The sequence below is a fragment of the Heptranchias perlo genome, chromosome 11 (genome assembly GCF_035084215.1).
Source record: "Heptranchias perlo isolate sHepPer1 chromosome 11, sHepPer1.hap1, whole genome shotgun sequence".
In the NCBI taxonomy this organism is placed as follows: Eukaryota; Metazoa; Chordata; class Chondrichthyes; order Hexanchiformes; family Hexanchidae; genus Heptranchias; species Heptranchias perlo.
In genome coordinates this window covers 77,047,607-77,066,913 of record NC_090335.1, presented here as the reverse complement: position 1 = coordinate 77,066,913, position 19,307 = coordinate 77,047,607, and positions in this window count along the sequence as shown.

The following is a 19,307-nucleotide window of genomic DNA, read 5'->3' as shown; positions in this document are numbered from 1 at the left end:
CCGGGTGTCAGTGTAACTCAGTCCCCATTCACCGGGTGTCAGTGTAACTCAGTCCCCATTCACTGGGTGTCAGTGTAACTCAGTCCCCATTCACTGGGTGTCAGTGTAACTCAGTCCCCATTCACTGGGTGTCAGTGTAACTCAGTCCCCATTCACTGGGTGTCAGTGTAATTCAGTCCCCATTCACTGGGTGTCAGTGTAACTCAGTCCCCATTCACTGGGTGTCAGTGTAACTCAGTCCCCATTCACGGGGTGTCAGTGTAACTCAGTCCCCATTCACCGGGTGTCAGTGTAACTCAGTCCCCATTCACTGGGTGTCAGTGTAACTCAGTCCCCATTCACCGGGTGTCAGTGTAACTCAGTCCCCATTCACCGGGTGTCAGTGTAACTCAGTCCCCATTCACAGGGTGTCAGTGTAACTCAGTCCCCATTCACCGGGTGTCAGTGTAACTCAGTCCCCATTCACCGGGTGTCAGTGTAACTCAGTCCCCATTCACCGGGTGTCAGTGTATCTCAGTCCCCATTCACTGGGTGTCAGTGTAACTCAGTCCCCATTCACTGGGTGTCAGTGCAATTCAGTCCCCATTCACCGGGTGTCAGTGTAACTCAGTCCCCATTCACTGGGTGTCAGTGTAACTCAGTCCCCATTCACTGGGTGTCAGTGTAACTCAGTCCCCATTCACTGGGTGTCAGTGTAACTCAGTCCCCATTCACTGGGTGTCAGTGTAACTCAGTCCCCATTCACTGGGTGTCAGTGTAACTCAGTCCCCATTCACTGGGTGTCAGTGTAACTCAGTCCCCATTCACTGGGTGTCAGTGTAACTCAGTCCCCATTTACTGGGTGTCAGTGTAACTCAGTCCCCATTCACAGGGTGTCAGTGTAACTCAGTCCCCATTCACTGGGTGTCAGTGTAACTCAGTCCCCATTCACTGGGTGTCAGTGTAACTCAGTCCCCATTCACTGGGTTTTCAGTGTAACTCAGTCCCCATTCACCGGGTGTCAATGTAACTCAGTCCCCATTCACCAGGTGTCAGTGTAACTCAGTCCCCATTCACCGGGTGTCAGTGTAACTCAGTCCGCATTCACTGGGTGTCAGTGTAACTCAGTCCCCATTCACTGGGTGTCAGTGTAACTCAGTCCCCATTCACTGGGTGTCAGTGTAACTCAGTCCACATTCACTGGGTGTCAGTGTAACTCAGTCCCCATTCACTGGGTGTCAGTGTAACTCAGTCCCCATTCACTGGGTGTCAGTGTAACTCAGTCCCCATTCACTGGGTGTCAGTGTCACTCAGTCCCCATTCACTGGGTGTCAGTGTAACTCAGTCCCCATTCACGGGGTGTCAGTGTAACTCAGTCCCCATTCACCGGGTGTCAGTGTAACTCAGTCCCCATTCACCGGGTGTCAGTGTAACTCAGTCCCCATTCACCGGGTGTCAGTGTAACTCAGTCCCCATTCACAGGGTGTCAGTGTAACTCAGTCCCCATTCACTGGGTGTCAGTGTAACTCAGTCCCCATTCACTGGGTGTCAGTGTAACTCAGTCCCCATTCACTGGGTGTCAGTGTAACTCAGTCCCCATTCACTGGGTTTTCAGTGTAACTCAGTCCCCATTCACCGGGTGTCATTGTAACTCAGTCCCCATTCACCAGGTGTCAGTGTAACTCAGTCCCCATTCACCGGGTGTCAGTGTAACTCAGTCCCCATTCACTGGGTGTCAGTGTAACTCAGTCCCCATTCACTGGGTGTCAGTGTAACTCAGTCCCCATTCACTGGGTGTCAGTGTAACTCAGTCCCCATTCACTGGGTGTCAGTGTAATTCAGTCCCCATTCACTGGGTGTCAGTGTAACTCAGTCCCCATTCACTGGGTGTCAGTGTAACTCAGTCCCCATTCACCTTGTGTCAGTGTAACTCAGTCCCCATTCACTGGGTGTCAGTGTAACTCATTCCCCATTCACTGGGTGTCAGTGTAACTCAGTCCCCATTCACTGGGTGTCAGTGTAACTCAGTCCCCATTCACTGGGTGTCAGTGTAACTCAGTCCCCATTCACTGGGTGTCAGTGTAACTCAGTCCCCATTCACTGGGTGTCAGTGTAACTCAGTCCCCATTCACTGGGTGTCAGTGTAATTCAGTCCCCATTCACTGGGTGTCAGTGTAACTCAGTCCCCATTCACTGGGTGTCAGTGTAACTCAGTCCCCATTCACTGGGTGTCAGTGTAACTCAGTCCCCATTCACTGGGTGTCAGTGTAACTCAGTCCCCATTCACTGGGTGTCAGTGTAACTCAGTCCCCATTCACTGGCTGTCAGTGTAACTCAGTCCCCATTCACTGGGTGTCAGTGTAACTCAGTCCCCATTCACTGGGTGTCAGTGTAACTCAGTCCCCATTCACTGGGTGTCAGTGTAACTCAGTCCCCATTCACTGGGTGTCAGTGTAACTCAGTCCCCATTTACTGGGTGTCAGTGTAACTCAGTCCCCATTCACTGGGTGTCAGTGTAACTCAGTCCCCATTCACTGGGTGTCAGTGTAACTCAGTCCCCATTCACTGGGTGTCAGTATAACTCAGTCCCCATTCACTGGGTGTCAGTGTAACTCAGTCCCCATTCACTGTGTGTCAGTGTAACTCAGTCCCCATTCACCGGGTGTCAGTGTAACTCAGTCCCCATTCACTGGGTGTCAGTGTAACTCAGTCCCCATTCACTGGGTGTCAGTGTAACTCAGTCCCCATTCACTGGGTGTCAGTGTAACTCAGTCCCCATTCACTGGGTGTCAGTGTAACTCAGTCCCCATTCACTGGGTGTCAGTGTAATTCAGTCCCCATTCACTGGGTGTCAGTGTAACTCAGTCCCCATTCACTGGGTGTCAGTGTAATTCAGTCCCCATTCACTGGGTGTCAGTGTAACTCAGTCCCCATTCACGGGGTGTCAGTGTAACTCAGTCCCCATTCACCGGGTGTCAGTGTAACTCAGTCCCCATTCAATGGGTGTCAGTGTAACTCAGTCCCCATTCACCGGGTGTCAGTGTAACTCAGTCCCCATTCACCGGGTGTCAGTGTAACTCAGTCCCCATTCACAGGGTGTCAGTGTAACTCAGTCCCCATTCACCGGGTGTCAGTGTAACTCAGTCCCCATTCACCGGGTGTCAGTGTAACTCAGTCCCCATTCACCGGGTGTCAGTGTATCTCAGTCCCCATTCACTGGGTGTCAGTGTAACTCAGTCCCCATTCACTGGGTGTCAGTGCAATTCAGTCCCCATTCACCGGGTGTCAGTGTAACTCAGTCCCCATTCACTGGGTGTCAGTGTAACTCAGTCCCCATTCACTGGGTGTCAGTGTAACTCAGTCCCCATTCACTGGGTGTCAGTGTAACTCAGTCCCCATTCACTGGGTGTCAGTGTAACTCAGTCCCCATTCACTGGGTGTCAGTGTAACTCAGTCCCCATTCACTGGGTGTCAGTGTAACTCAGTCCCCATTCACTGGGTGTCAGTGTAACTCAGTCCCCATTTACTGGGTGTCAGTGTAACTCAGTCCCCATTCACAGGGTGTCAGTGTAACTCAGTCCCCATTCACTGGGTGTCAGTGTAACTCAGTCCCCATTCACTGGGTGTCAGTGTAACTCAGTCCCCATTCACTGGGTTTTCAGTGTAACTCAGTCCCCATTCACCGGGTGTCATTGTAACTCAGTCCCCATTCACCAGGTGTCAGTGTAACTCAGTCCCCATTCACTGGGTGTCAGTGTAACTCAGTCCCCATTCACTGGCTGTCAGTGTAACTCAGTCCCCATTCACTGGGTGTCAGTGTAACTCAGTCCCCATTCACTGGGTGTCAGTGTAACTCAGTCCCCATTAACTGGGTGTCAGTGTAACTCAGTCCCCATTCACTGGGTGTCAGTGTAACTCAGTCCCCATTCACTGGGTGTCAGTGTAACTCAGTCCCCATTCACTGGGTGTCAGTGTAACTCAGTCCCCATTCACTGGGTGTCAGTGTAACTCAGTCCCCATTCACTGGGTGTCAGTATAACTCAGTCCCCATTCACCGGGTGTCAGTGTAACTCAGTCCCCATTCACTGTGTGTCAGTGTAACTCAGTCCCCATTCACCGGGTGTCAGTGTAACTCAGTCCCCATTCACTGGGTGTCAGTGTAACTCAGTCCCCATTCACTGGGTGTCAGTGTAACTCAGTCCCCATTCACTGGGTGTCAGTGTAACTCAGTCCCCATTCACTGGGTGTCAGTGTAACTCAGTCCCCATTCACTGGGTGTCAGTGTAATTCAGTCCCCATTCACTGGGTGTCAGTGTAACTCAGTCCCCATTCACTGGGTGTCAGTGTAATTCAGTCCCCATTCACTGGGTGTCAGTGTAACTCAGTCCCCATTCACGGGGTGTCAGTGTAACTCAGTCCCCATTCACCGGGTGTCAGTGTAACTCAGTCCCCATTCACTGGGTGTCAGTGTAACTCAGTCCCCATTCACCGGGTGTCAGTGTAACTCAGTCCCCATTCACCGGGTGTCAGTGTAACTCAGTCCCCATTCACAGGGTGTCAGTGTAACTCAGTCCCCATTCACCGGGTGTCAGTGTAACTCAGTCCCCATTCACCGGGTGTCAGTGTAACTCAGTCCCCATTCACCGGGTGTCAGTGTATCTCAGTCCCCATTCACTGGGTGTCAGTGTCACTCAGTCCCCATTCACTGGGTGTCAGTGCAATTCAGTCCCCATTCACCGGGTGTCAGTGTAACTCAGTCCCCATTCACTGGGTGTCAGTGTAACTCAGTCCCCATTCACTGGGTGTCAGTGTAACTCAGTCCCCATTCACTGGGTGTCAGTGTAACTCAGTCCCCATTCACTGGGTGTCAGTGTAACTCAGTCCCCATTCACTGGGTGTCAGTGTAACTCAGTCCCCATTCACTGGGTGTCAGTGTAACTCAGTCCCCATTCACTGGGTGTCAGTGTAACTCAGTCCCCATTTACTGGGTGTCAGTGTAACTCAGTCCCCATTCACTGGGTATCAGTGTAACTCAGTCCCCATTCACTGGGTGTCAGTGTAACTCAGTCCCCATTCACTGGGTGTCAGTGTAACTCAGTCCCCATTCACTGGGTTTTCAGTGTAACTCAGTCCCCATTCACCGGGTGTCATTGTAACTCAGTCCCCATTCACCAGGTGTCAGTGTAACTCAGTCCCCATTCACCGGGTGTCAGTGTAACTCAGTCCCCATTCACTGGGTGTCAGTGTAACTCAGTCCCCATTCACTGGGTGTCAGTGTAACTCAGTCCCCATTCACCGGGTGTCAGTGTAACTCAGTCCCCATTCACTGGGTGTCAGTGTAACTCAGTCCCCATTCACTGGGTGTCAGTGTAACTCAGTCCCCATTCACTGGGTGTCAGTGTAACTCAGTCCCCATTCACTGGGTGTCAGTGTAACTCAGTCCCCATTCACTGGGTGTCAGTGTAACTCAGTCCCCATTCACGGGGTGTCAGTGTAACTCAGTCCCCTTTCACCGGGTGTCAGTGTAACTCAGTCCCCATTCACTGGGTGTCAGTGTAACTCAGTCCCCATTCACTGTGTGTCAGTGTAACTCAGTCCCCATTCACCGGGTGTCAGTGTAACTCAGTCCCCATTCACTGGGTGTCAGTGTAACTCAGTCCCCATTCACTGGGTGTCAGTGTAACTCAGTCCCCATTCACTGGGTGTCAGTGTAACTCAGTCCCCATTCACTGGGTGTCAGTGTAACTCAGTCCCCATTCACTGGGTGTCAGTGTAATTCAGTCCCCATTCACTGGGTGTCAGTGTAACTCAGTCCCCATTCACTGGGTGTCAGTGTTATTCAGTCCCCATTCACTGGGTGTCAGTGTAACTCAGTCCCCATTCACGGGGTGTCAGTGTAACTCAGTCCCCATTCACCGGGTGTCAGTGTAACTCAGTCCCCATTCACTGGGTGTCAGTGTAACTCAGTCCCCATTCACCGGGTGTCAGTGTAACTCAGTCCCCATTCACCGGGTGTCAGTGTAACTCAGTCCCCATTCACAGGGTGTCAGTGTAACTCAGTCCCCATTCACCGGGTGTCAGTGTAACTCAGTCCCCATTCACCGGGTGTCAGTGTAACTCAGTCCCCATTCACCGGGTGTCAGTGTATCTCAGTCCCCATTCACTGGGTGTCAGTGTAACTCAGTCCCCATTCACTGGGTGTCAGTGCAATTCAGTCCCCATTCACCGGGTGTCAGTGTAACTCAGTCCCCATTCACCGGGTGTCAGTGTAACTCAGTCCCCATTCACTGGGTGTCAGTGTAACTCAGTCCCCATTCACTGGGTGTCAGTGTGACTCAGTCCCCATTCACCGGGTGTCAGTGTATCTCAGTCCCCATTCACTGGGTGTCAGTGTAACTCAGTCCCCATTCACTGGGTGTCAGTGTAACTCAGTCCCCATTCACTGGGTGTCAGTGTAATTCAGTCCCCATTCACCGGGTGTCAGTATAACTCAGTCCCCATTCACTGGGTGTCAGTGCAACTCAGTCCCCATTCACTGGGTGTCAGTGTAACTCAGTCCCCATTCACCGGGTGTCAGTATAACTCAGTCCCCATTCACCGGGTGTCAGTGTATCTCAGTCCCCATTCACTGGGTGTCAGTGTAACTCAGTCCCCATTCACTGGGTGTCAGTGTAACTCAGTCCCCATTTACTGGGTGTCAGTGTAACTCAGTCCCCATTCACTGGGTGTCAGTATAAGTCAGTCCCCATTCACTGTGTGTCAGTGTAACTCAGTCCCCATTCACCGGGTGTCAGTGCAACTCAGTCCCCATTCACTGGGTGTCAGTGTATCTCAGTCCCATTCACTGGGTGTCAGTGTAACTCAGTCCCCATTCACTGGGTGTCAGTGTAACTCAGTCCCCATTCACCGGGTGTCAGTGTAACTCAGCCCCATTCACCGGGTGTCAGTGTAACTCAGTCCCCATTCACCGGGTGTCAGTGCAACTCAGTCCCCATTCACTGGGTGTCAGTGTATCTCAGTCCCATTCACTGGGTGTCAGTGTAACTCAGTCCCCATTCACTGGGTGTCAGTGTAACTCAGTCCCCATTCACCGGGTGTCAGTGTAACTCAGCCCCATTCACCGGGTGTCAGTGTAACTCAGTCCCCATTCACCGGGTGTCAGTGTAACTCAGTCCCCATTCACTGGGTGTCAGTGTAACTCAGTCCCCATTCACCGGGTGTCAGTGTAACTCAGTCCCCATTCACTGGGTGTCAGTGTAACTCAGTCCCCATTCACTGGGTGTCAGTGTAACTCAGTCCCCATTCACCGGGTGTCAGTGTAACTCAGTCCCCATTCACTGGGTGTCAGTGTAACTCAGTCCCCATTCACTGGGTGTCAGTCTAACTCAGTCCCCATTCACCGGGTGTCAGTGTAACTCAGTCCCCATTCACTGGGTGTCAGTGTAACTCAGTCCCCATTCACCGGGTGTCAGTGTAACTCAGTCCCCATTCACTGGGTGTCAGTGTAACTCAGTCCCCATTCGCTGGGTGTCAGTGTAACTCAGTCCCCATTCACTGGGTGTCAGTGTAACTCAGTCCCCATTCACTGGGTGTCAGTGTAACTCAGTCACCATTCACGGGGTGTCAGTGTAACTCAGTCCCCATTCACCGGGTGTCAGTGTAACTCAGTCCCCATTCACCGGGTGTCAGTGTAACTCAGTCCCCATTCACCGGGTGTCAGTGTAACTCAGTCCCCATTCCCCGGGTGTCAGTCTAACTCAGTCCCCATTCACAGGGTGTCAGTGTAACTCAGTACCCATTCACCGGTTTCAGTGTAACTCAGTCCCCATTCACCGGGTGTCAGTGTAACTCAGTCCCCATTCACCGGGTGTCAGTGTAACTCAGTCCCCATTCACTGGGTGTCAGTGCAACTCAGTCCCCATTCACTGGGTGTCAGTGTATCTCAGTCCCATTCACTGGGTGTCAGTGTAACTCAGTCCCCATTCACTGGGTGTCAGTGTAACTCAGTCCCCATTCACTGGGTGTCAGTATAACTCAGTCCCCATTCACCGGGTGTCAGTGTAACTCAGCCCCATTCACCGGGTGTCAGTGTAACTCAGTCCCCATTCACCGGGTGTCAGTGTAACTCAGTCCCCATTCACCGGGTGTCAGTGTAACTCAGTCCCCATTCACTGGGTGTCAGTGTAACTCAGTCCCCATTCACCGGGTGTCAGTGTAACTCAGTCCCCATTCACTGGGTGTCAGTATAACTCAGTCCCCATTCACTGGGTGTCAGTGTAACTCAGTCCCCATTCACCGGGTGTCAGTGCAACTCAGTCCCCATTCACTGGGTGTCAGTGTAACTCAGTCCCCATTCGCTGGGTGTCAGTGTAACTCAGTCCCCATTCACTGGGTGTCAGTGTAACTCAGTCCCCATTCACTGGGTGTCAGTGTAACTCAGTCCCCATTCACGGGGTGTCAGTGTAACTCAGTCCCCATTCACCGGGTGTCAGTGTAACTCAGTCCCCATTCACCGGGTGTCAGTGTAACTCAGTCCCCATTCACCGGGTGTCAGTGTAACTCAGTCCCCATTCCCCGGGTGTCAGTGTAACTCAGTACCCATTCACCGGGTGTCAGTGTAACTCAGTCCCCATTCACCGGGTGTCAGTGTAACTCAGTCCCCATTCACCGGGTGTCAGTGTAACTCAGTCCCCATTCACTGGGTGTCAGTGTAACTCAGTCCCCATTCACTGGGTGTCAGTGTAACTCAGTCCCCATTCACTGGGTGTCAGTGTGACTCAGTCCCCATTCACCGGGTGTCAGTGTATCTCAGTCCCCATTCACTGGGTGTCAGTGTAACTCAGTCCCCATTCACCGGGTGTCAGTGTAACTCAGTCCCCATTCACCGGGTGTCACTGTAACTCAGTCCCCATTCACTGGGTGTCAGTGTAACTCAGTCCCCATTCGCTGGGTGTCAGTGTAACTCAGTCCCCATTCGCTGGGTGTCAGTGTAACTCAGTCCCCATTCACTGGGTGTCAGTGTAACTCAGTCCCCATTCACGGGGTGTCAGTGTAACTCAGTCCCCATTCACTGGGTGTCAGTGTAATTCAGTCCCCATTCACCGGGTGTCAGTGCAACTCAGTCCCCATTCACCGGGTGTCAGTGTAACTCAGTCCCCATTCCCCGGGTGTCAGTCTAACTCAGTCCCCATTCACAGGGTGTCAGTGTAACTCAGTACCCATTCACCGGGTGTCAGTGTAACTCAGTCCCCATTCACTGGGTGTCAGTGTATCTCAGTCCCCATTCACTGGGTGTCAGTGTAACTCAGTCCCCATTCACTGGGTGTCAGTGTAACTCAGTCCCCATTCACTGGGTGTCAGTGTAATTCAGTACCCATTCACCGGGTGTCAGTGTAACTCAGTCCCCATTCACTGTGTGTCAGTGTAACTCAGTCCCCATTCACCGGGTGTCAGTGTAACTCAGTCCCCATTCACTGGGTGTCAGTGTAACTCAGTCCCCATTCACTGGGTGTCAGTGTAACTCAGTCCCCATTCACTGGGTGTCAGTGTAACTCAGTCCCCATTCACTGGGTGTCAGTGTAACTCAGTCCCCATTCACTGGGTGTCAGTGTAATTCAGTCCCCATTCACTGGGTGTCAGTGTAACTCAGTCCCCATTCACTGGGTGTCAGTGTAATTCAGTCCCCATTCACTGGGTGTCAGTGTAACTCAGTCCCCATTCACGGGGTGTCAGTGTAACTCAGTCCCCATTCACCGGGTGTCAGTGTAACTCAGTCCCCATTCACTGGGTGTCAGTGTAACTCAGTCCCCATTCACCGGGTGTCAGTGTAACTCAGTCCCCATTCACCGGGTGTCAGTGTAACTCAGTCCCCATTCACAGGGTGTCAGTGTAACTCAGTCCCCATTCACCGGGTGTCAGTGTAACTCAGTCCCCATTCACCGGGTGTCAGTGTAACTCAGTCCCCATTCACCGGGTGTCAGTGTATCTCAGTCCCCATTCACTGGGTGTCAGTGTAACTCAGTCCCCATTCACTGGGTGTCAGTGCAATTCAGTCCCCATTCACCGGGTGTCAGTGTAACTCAGTCCCCATTCACTGGGTGTCAGTGTAACTCAGTCCCCATTCACTGGGTGTCAGTGTAACTCAGTCCCCATTCACTGGGTGTCAGTGTAACTCAGTCCCCATTCACTGGGTGTCAGTGTAACTCAGTCCCCATTCACTGGGTGTCAGTGTAACTCAGTCCCCATTCACTGGGTGTCAGTGTAACTCAGTCCCCATTCACTGGGTGTCAGTGTAACTCAGTCCCCATTTACTGGGTGTCAGTGTAACTCAGTCCCCATTCACAGGGTGTCAGTGTAACTCAGTCCCCATTCACTGGGTGTCAGTGTAACTCAGTCCCCATTCACTGGGTGTCAGTGTAACTCAGTCCCCATTCACTGGGTTTTCAGTGTAACTCAGTCCCCATTCACCGGGTGTCATTGTAACTCAGTCCCCATTCACCAGGTGTCAGTGTAACTCAGTCCCCATTCACCGGGTGTCAGTGTAACTCAGTCCCCATTCACTGGGTGTCAGTGTAACTCAGTCCCCATTCACTGGCTGTCAGTGTAACTCAGTCCCCATTCACTGGGTGTCAGTGTAACTCAGTCCCCATTCACTGGGTGTCAGTGTAACTCAGTCCCCATTCACTGGGTGTCAGTGTAACTCAGTCCCCATTCACTGGGTGTCAGTGTAACTCAGTCCCCATTTACTGGGTGTCAGTGTAACTCAGTCCCCATTCACTGGGTGTCAGTGTAACTCAGTCCCCATTCACTGGGTGTCAGTGTAACTCAGTCCCCATTCACTGGGTGTCAGTATAACTCAGTCCCCATTCACTGGGTGTCAGTGTAACTCAGTCCCCATTCACTGTGTGTCAGTGTAACTCAGTCCCCATTCACCGGGTGTCAGTGTAACTCAGTCCCCATTCACTGGGTGTCAGTGTAACTCAGTCCCCATTCACTGGGTGTCAGTGTAACTCAGTCCCCATTCACTGGGTGTCAGTGTAACTCAGTGCCCATTCACTGGGTGTCAGTGTAACTCAGTCCCCATTCACTGGGTGTCAGTGTAATTCAGTCCCCATTCACTGGGTGTCAGTGTAACTCAGTCCCCATTCACTGGGTGTCAGTGTAATTCAGTCCCCATTCACTGGGTGTCAGTGTAACTCAGTCCCCATTCACGGGGTGTCAGTGTAACTCAGTCCCCATTCACCGGGTGTCAGTGGAACTCAGTCCCCATTCACTGGGTGTCAGTGTAACTCAGTCCCCATTCACCGGGTGTCAGTGTAACTCAGTCCCCATTCACCGGGTGTCAGTGTAACTCAGTCCCCATTCACAGGGTGTCAGTGTAACTCAGTCCCCATTCACCGGGTGTCAGTGTAACTCAGTCCCCATTCATCGGGTGTCAGTGTAACTCAGTCCCCATTCACCGGGTGTCAGTGTATCTCAGTCCCCATTCACTGGGTGTCAGTGTAACTCAGTCCCCATTCACTGGGTGTCAGTGCAATTCAGTCCCCATTCACCGGGTGTCAGTGTAACTCAGTCCCCATTCACTGGGTGTCAGTGTAACTCAGTCCCCATTCACTGGGTGTCAGTGTAACTCAGTCCCCATTCACTGGGTGTCAGTGTAACTCAGTCCCCATTCACTGGGTGTCAGTGTAACTCAGTCCCCATTCACTGGGTGTCAGTGTGACTCAGTCCCCATTCACTGGGTGTCAGTGTAACTCAGTCCCCATTCACTGGGTGTCAGTGTAACTCAGTCCCCATTTACTGGGTGTCAGTGTCACTCAGTCCCCATTCACAGGGTGTCAGTGTAACTCAGTCCCCATTCACTGGGTGTCAGTTTAACTCAGTCCCCATTCACTGGGTGTCAGTGTAACTCAGTCCCCATTCACTGGGTTTTCAGTGTAACTCAGTCCCCATTCACCGGGTGTCATTGTAACTCAGTCCCCATTCACCAGGTGTCAGTGTAACTCAGTCCACATTCACCGGGTGTCAGTGTAACTCAGTCCCCATTCACTGGGTGTCAGTGTAACTCAGTCCCCATTCACTGGGTGTCAGTGTAACTCAGTCCCCATTCACCGGGTGTCAGTGTAACTCAGTCCCCATTCACTGGGTGTCAGTGTAACTCAGTCCCCATTCACTGGGTGTCAGTGTAACTCAGTCCCCATTCACTGGGTGTCAGTGTAACTCAGTCCCCATTCACTGGGTGTCAGTGTAACTCAGTCCCCATTCACTGGGTGTCAGTGTAACTCAGTCCCCATTCACGGGGTGTCAGTGTAACTCAGTCCCCATTCACCGGGTGTCAGTGTAACTCAGTCCCCATTCACTGGGTGTCAGTGTAACTCAGTCCCCATTCACTGTGTGTCAGTGTAACTCAGTCCCCATTCACCGGGTGTCAGTGTAACTCAGTCCCCATTCACTGGGTGTCAGTGTAACTCAGTCCCCATTCACTGGGTGTCAGTGTAACTCAGTCCCCATTCACTGGGTGTCAGTGTAACTCAGTCCCCATTCACTGGGTGTCAGTGTAACTCAGTCCCCATTCACTGGGTGTCAGTGTAATTCAGTCCCCATTCACTGGGTGTCAGTGTAACTCAGTCCCCATTCACTGGGTGTCAGTGTAATTCAGTCCCCATTCACTGGGTGTCAGTGTAACTCAGTCCCCATTCACGGGGTGTCAGTGCAACTCAGTCCCCATTCACCGGGTGTCAGTGTAACTCAGTCCCCATTCACTGGGTGTCAGTGTAACTCAGTCCCCATTCACCGGGTGTCAGTGTAACTCAGTCCCCATTCACCGGGTGTCAGTGTAACTCAGTCCCCATTCACAGGGTGTCAGTGTAACTCAGTCCCCATTCACCGGGTGTCAGTGTAACTCAGTCCCCATTCACCGGGTGTCAGTGTAACTCAGTCCCCATTCACCGGGTGTCAGTGTATCTCAGTCCCCATTCACTGGGTGTCAGTGTAACTCAGTCCCCATTCACTGGGTGTCAGTGCAATTCAGTCCCCATTCACCGGGTGTCAGTGTAACTCAGTCCCCATTCACTGGGTGTCAGTGTAACTCAGTCCCCATTCACTGGGTGTCAGTGTAACTCAGTCCCCATTCACTGGGTGTCAGTGTAACTCAGTCCCCATTCACTGGGTGTCAGTGTAACTCAGTCCCCATTCACTGGGTGTCAGTGTAACTCAGTCCCCATTCACTGGGTGTCAGTGTAACTCAGTCCCCATTCACTGGGTGTCAGTGTAACTCAGTCCCCATTTACTGGGTGTCAGTGTAACTCAGTCCCCATTCACAGGGTGTCAGTGTAACTCAGTCCCCATTCACTGGGTGTCAGTGTAACTCAGTCCCCATTCACTGGGTGTCAGTGTAACTCAGTCCCCATTCACTGGGTTTTCAGTGTAACTCAGTCCCCATTCACCGGGTGTCATTGTAACTCAGTCCCCATTCACCAGGTGTCAGTGTAACTCAGTCCCCATTCACCGGGTGTCAGTGTAACTCAGTCCCCATTCACTGGGTGTCAGTGTAACTCAGTCCCCATTCACTGGGTGTCAGTGTAACTCAGTCCCCATTCACTGGGTGTCAGTGTAACTCAGTCCCCATTCACTGGGTGTCAGTGTAACTCAGTCCCCATTCACTGGGTGTCAGTGTAACTCAGTCCCCATTCACTGGGTGTCAGTGTAACTCAGTCCCCATTCACTGGGTGTCAGTGTCACTCAGTCCCCATTCACTGGGTGTCAGTGTAACTCAGTCCCCATTCACGGGGTGTCAGTGTAACTCAGTCCCCATTCACCGGGTGTCAGTGTAACTCAGTCCCCATTCACCGGGTGTCAGTGTAACTCAGTCCCCATTCACCGGGTGTCAGTGTAACTCAGTCCCCATTCACAGGGTGTCAGTGTAACTCAGTCCCCATTCACTGGGTGTCAGTGTAACTCAGTCCCCATTCACTGGGTGTCAGTGTAACTCAGTCCCCATTCACTGGGTGTCAGTGTAACTCAGTCCCCATTCACTGGGTTTTCAGTGTAACTCAGTCCCCATTCACCGGGTGTCATTGTAACTCAGTCCCCATTCACCAGGTGTCAGTGTAACTCAGTCCCCATTCACTGGGTGTCAGTGTAACTCAGTCCCCATTCACTGGGTGTCAGTGTAACTCAGTCCCCATTCACTGGGTGTCAGTGTAACTCAGTCCCCATTCACTGGGTGTCAGTGTAATTCAGTCCCCATTCACTGGGTGTCAGTGTAACTCAGTCCCCATTCACTGGGTGTCAGTGTAACTCAGTCCCCATTCACCTTGTGTCAGTGTAACTCAGTCCCCATTCACTGGGTGTCAGTGTAACTCATTCCCCATTCACTGGGTGTCAGTGTAACTCAGTCCCCATTCACTGGGTGTCAGTGTAACTCAGTCCCCATTCACTGGGTGTCATTGTAACTCAGTCCCCATTCACCAGGTGTCAGTGTAACTCAGTCCCCATTCACTGGGTGTCAGTGTAACTCAGTCCCCATTCACTGGGTGTCAGTGTAACTCAGTCCCCATTCACTGGGTGTCAGTGTAACTCAGTCCCCATTCACTGGGTGTCAGTGTAACTCAGTCCCCATTCACTGGGTGTCAGTGTAATTCAGTCCCCATTCACTGGGTGTCAGTGTAACTCAGTCCCCATTCACTGGGTGTCAGTGTAACTCAGTCCCCATTCACTGGGTGTCAGTGTAACTCAGTCCCCATTCACTGGGTGTCAGTGTAACTCAGTCCCCATTCACTGGGTGTCAGTGTAACTCAGTCCCCATTCACTGGCTGTCAGTGTAACTCAGTCCCCATTCACTGGGTGTCAGTGTAACTCAGTCCCCATTCACTGGGTGTCAGTGTAACTCAGTCCCCATTCACTGGGTGTCAGTGTAACTCAGTCCCCATTCACTGGGTGTCAGTGTAACTCAGTCCCCATTTACTGGGTGTCAGTGTAACTCAGTCCCCATTCACTGGGTGTCAGTGTAACTCAGTCCCCATTCACTGGGTGTCAGTGTAACTCAGTCCCCATTCACTGGGTGTCAGTATAACTCAGTCCCCATTCACTGGGTGTCAGTGTAACTCAGTCCCCATTCACTGTGTGTCAGTGTAACTCAGTCCCCATTCACCGGGTGTCAGTGTAACTCAGTCCCCATTCACTGGGTGTCAGTGTAACTCAGTCCCCATTCACTGGGTGTCAGTGTCACTCAGTCCCCATTCACTGGGTGTCAGTGTAATTCAGTCCCCATTCGCTGACTCCACATATAATAACCATGAAAGCTCTCAGATTGTTGTAAAAACCCAACTGAATCACCAATATCCTCAGGGAATGGAATCCTCTGTCCTTATCCGATCCTGTCCAGCTCACTGAGCCCTCCAGCAATTGGGATGGGAGAGGCCAGTATGCTTATCTTCCAATTTTACAGCACAGAAGGGGACCATTGAGCCCACCGTGCCTGTGCTGGCTCTTTGAAAGGCCTATCCCTTCAGCCCCATTCCCCTGCCATTTCCCCGCACCATTTAAAATCTTTCACAGATATTTATCCACTCCCCTTTGAGAAGCCATAGTTGGATTCTGCTCCCCCCACCGTCTCTGGCTGGGCTTTCCCTCTTCCAACAATCCACTGTGTAAAAAGTCAATGCTCGGAATCTCTGCTTTGTTCTTGTGATGACCATCAGTTCATGCCCTCTATTTACCTACTCACTGTTCAAGAGGAAACAATTTTCCTGATTTACCGTATCAAAACCCCTCATCATTTTGCGCCCCTCTATTAGATCCCCTCGACCTTCTCTGTTCGAATGAAAAGAGCCCCAGTTTCTCTGGTCTCCCCTCACAACTAAAGCCTCTCACCCGTGGGATCATCTCAGTGACTCTCTCCTGTTCTGCCTCCGAGGCCTTGACATCCTCTCTAAAGTAAAGTGCACAAAATTGGGCCCATTATTCTGGCCTAACTAGTGATTTGTAAAGGTTTAGCACCACCTCCTTGTTTTTGCACTCTATGCCCCTATTTATAAACCCTACGATCCCATGTGCATTTTTTACAGATCTGTCAACTTTCACCGCACTTTTGAAGATCTGAATATCTCGGCCCTTAAGTCTCTCTGACGTCTACTTTTATTTTCCCATTTAGTGTAAATTTTATCTCCTTATTCTTCCTCCTAAGATATGTCACCACACATTTGATCAGCCATCTCCCTGGCCAATCTACTCACCGCTCAATCTCCCTCCTTCAGACACTTATAGTCCTCTTCACAGTTAGAATATCCTAGCGATCAGAATAAGTAGAAGGTTTCCAGTTAAACACCTTAAATAATGAGCTCAAGCCGAGAGAAGGGAGAGTACAGGGCACTGAGAGAGGAGAATAAAAATTGAGAACACGGAGAGAGAACGCAGAACGCGGAGAGAGGAGAGCGCAGAACGCGGAGAGAGGAGAGCGCAGAACGAGGGGAGAGGAGAACGCAGAACGCGGAGAGAGGAGAGCGCAGAACGCGGAGAGAGGAGAACGCGGAGAGAGGAGAGCGCAGAACGCGGAGAGAGGAGAGCGCAGAACGCGGAGAGAGGAGAGTGCAGAACGCGGAGATAGGAGAGCGCAGAACGCGGAGAGAGGAGAGCGCAGAACGCGGAGAGAGGAGAACGCAGAACGCGGAGCGAGGAGAACGCAGAACGCGGAGAGAGGAGAACGCAGAACGCGGAGAGAGGACAGCACGGAACACGGAGGGCAGGCTGGGTGATGTGAAGAGCAGGGGGATTACATAGGTATGAGGGGCGAGTCGGCTAAGGTAGATTGGAAAATTAGATTAAAAGGTATGACAGTAGATAAGCAATGGCAAACACTTAAAGAAATATTTCATAATTCTCAACGAATTCCATTATGAAATAAAAATTCCAGGGGAAAAGTGATCCAACCGTGGCCAACTAAAGAAGTTAAGGATAGCATTAGATTAAAAGAAGAAGCTTGTAATGTTGCCAAGAAGTGTAGTAAGCCTGAGGATTGGGAGAGTTTTAGAAACCAGCAAAGGGCGACTAAAAAATTGATCAAAAGGAGAAAATAGAATATGAAAGTAAACTAGCAAGAAATATCAAAACAGATTGTAAGAGTTTCTACAAGTATGTAAAAAGGAAGAGATTAGCGAGAGTAAACGTCGGTCCCTTGGAGGCAGAGACAGGAGAAATTATAATGAGGAATAAGGAAATGGCAGAGAAGTTAAATAAATATTTTGTGTCTGTCCTCACAGTAGAGGACAGAAAAAACATACCAGAAATAGTGAGGAACCAAGGGGCTAATGAGAGTGAGGAACTTAAAGTAATTAAGATTAGTAAAGAAAAGGTACTGGAGAAATTAAAGGGACTAAAAGCCGACAAATCCCCTGGACCTGATGGCCTACGTCCTGGGGTTCTAAAAGAGGTGGCTGTGGAGATAGTGGATGTATTGGTTGTGATCTTCCAAAATTCCCTAGATTCTAGAACGGTCCCAGTGGATTGGAAGGTAGCAAATGTAACATCGTTATTCAAGAAAGGAGGGAGAGAAAAAACAGGGAACTACAGGCCAGTTAGCCTGACATCAATCGTCGGGAAAATGCTGGAATATATTATTAAGGACGTGGTAACAGGGCAGTTAGAAAATCATAATATGATTAGACAGAGTCAACATGGTTTTATGAAAGGGAAATCGTGTTTGACAAATCTATTAGAATTTTTTGATGCTGTAACTAGATAAAGGGGAACCAGTGGATGTAGTATATTTGGATTTTCAAAAGGCATTCGATAAGGTGTCACATAAAAGGTTGTTACACAAGATAAGGGCTCATGGGGTGTTTTCATTAGGATAGAGGAGATTACAGTGTGATTTGATAGAGGTGTTTAAATTTATGAAAGGATGGGACAGAATAGACATAAACAGAATTGTTTCCAATGATTGAGGGGGTCAGAACGCGATATTGGCCTGAGAGGGGGTTCAGCGCAGATTTACCAAAATGATACAGGGGCTTAAAGGGTTAAATTATGAAGCCAGGTTGCGTAAACTAGGGTTGTCGTCCCTTGAGTTTAGAAGGTTGAGGGGTGATTGAGGAGTTTAAAATGGTAGAAGAAGTCGATGGGGTAGATACGGAGAAGCTATTTCCTCTGGTGGGGAAATCCAGAACAAGGGGACATATTCTTGAAATTAGATTTCAATTGACCCAGCATCCACAGCCTTTTGGGGGAGAGAGTTCCAGATTTAATCTTAAAATTAACTTTCAAAAAGGAATTGAATAAATACTTGAAAAAAAAAGATTTGCAGGGCGATTGGGTAAAAGCAGGGGAATGGGACTAACTGGATAGCTCTTTCAAAGAGCTGGCACAGGCACAATGGGCCGAATGGCCTCCTTCTGTGCTGTAAGAATCTATGATTCTATAGAGCTAAGTCATTCCGGATTGAAATCAGGAAGCATTTCTTCACACAAAGTGTAGTGGAAATCTGGAACTCTCTCCCCACAAAGGGCTGTGGGTTGCGGGGGGGTCAATTGAAATTTTTAAGACTGAGATCGATAGATTTTTGTTGGGTGTCGAGGGATATGGAGAAAAGGAGGGAAAATGCAGTTGAGGTTCAGATTAGCCATGATTTAATTAAATGGCAGAGCAGGCTCGAGGGGCTGAATGGCCTCCTCCTATAACTATCAGTTAAAACAGCGAGTTATGAGACTGAGGGGATAGCTGAGATCAGACTGAGAGGGTATCTAGGATAAGACTAGGGAGAAGAGTGCCTGGGATCAGACTGAGGGTGTACGTGTGACCAGAGGGTATCTGGGATCAGACAGGGAGGGGTAACTGGGAACAGGCAATGGGTGACTGGGATCAGGCAATGGGTGACTGGGATCAGACTGGGGGACATCTGTGATCAGACAAGGGTTATTTGGAATCAGACGGTGGGGGGGGGGGGGGTACCTGGGATCAGACAGGGGGTATCTGGGATCAGACAGGGGGGTCTGTGTCTGAGATCAGACAAGGTGTGTCTGGGATCAGACAGGGGGATTTCTGGGATCAGACAGGGGTGTGTCTGGGATCAGACAGGCGGATTTCTGGGATCAGACAGGGGGTATCTGGGATCAGGCAGGCGGATTTCTGGGATCAGACAGGGGTGTGTCTGGGATCACACAGGCAGTATTTGGGAACAGACAGTGGGGTATCTGCGATCAAACATGGGGGTGTCTGGGATCAGACATGGGGGTTTCTGGGATCAGACATGGGGGTTTCTGGGATCAGACATGGGGGTTTCTGGGATCAGACATGGGGGTTTCTGGTATCAGACTGGGGTGTGTCTGGGATCA